An 880-nucleotide genomic window follows, 5' to 3' on the forward strand; every position below is an offset into this window, starting at 1 on the left:
ATCCTGCTTAGTAAGTACAAAACTAGTTGTAAGAACAAATGGGAAAAACAACACAGTCTTTGACAACATTACTGTTACGGTGTCAGTTTAGTTAAATATTTTGGGAAAATTTTCAATGTGTGGCCAAGAAAACCCCCAAATTTAAAAAAAACCCTGACATTATGACATCACAAACTCTCCAACAGACTTCAAGAAGAGTATTTATTGTAAAGGAATTCTGCAGAGGACTCGTCCTTTACCTGAAAGCACTCTATTTATTAAGGGACCCTTTCAGTGTTAATCCCACAGGACCCTCACAAGAAGTCTCAGTGACAAGAACCAAGTGAGGGCAACCAAGGGTCTGACTGTCAAAGGGAATTCCACAAATCACTGGTGACAGCTAAGACCTCAAGCTGGTCTTGTCTTTCACAGTGTTCATGTTTATAAAATAACTCTATCAGCATTTCTGTATTAATAACTTACAAATGGAATTAAAAATTAACTAGACCTCTAAAACTTGCCACTGTGCTTGGCTTATACTAGGTGTTCAATACATTTATGTTCAATGAATTACTCAAAATGCATGCCACAGAAACTTACAAATTCTGGTGCGTTGGATTTTTTCCACTGTAGTGAGAAGGAGCAAAAGATAGGTGGCTTATGAGAACGTGCTGCCTCCGTGTAAGGTAGTCGGTAGACAAAAATTGAGTATTCCTGGCCTAGAAAATATTACAGATCATTAAAAATCTTTTGACTACCTTCTGAGACTCACTGTTCCTGCCAGTACCCTTCAGGCTTTACAAAGCCTTATGACTTGAGGAATCCAGACATTCTCAACAGACAGTGTGCTATGCAAGTGGGCATAACTGTCATCTAGTAAAGGACAGTAGGGTGCCTGTTC

The 880-nt window shown here is 38.9% G+C and overlaps 1 protein-coding gene across 2 annotated transcripts in view; it reads left to right on the forward strand.

The window, feature by feature from the left end:
* Window positions 1-880, forward strand: part of POC1B (POC1 centriolar protein B) — a 93,434-nt gene that overhangs the window by 55,953 nt on the left and 36,601 nt on the right. The gene's annotated exons all lie outside the window — the stretch shown is intronic.

This window comes from Galeopterus variegatus, unplaced genomic scaffold (genome assembly GCF_000696425.1).
Source record: "Galeopterus variegatus unplaced genomic scaffold, G_variegatus-3.0.2 Scaffold1531, whole genome shotgun sequence".
NCBI lineage: Eukaryota > Metazoa > Chordata > Mammalia > Dermoptera > Cynocephalidae > Galeopterus > Galeopterus variegatus.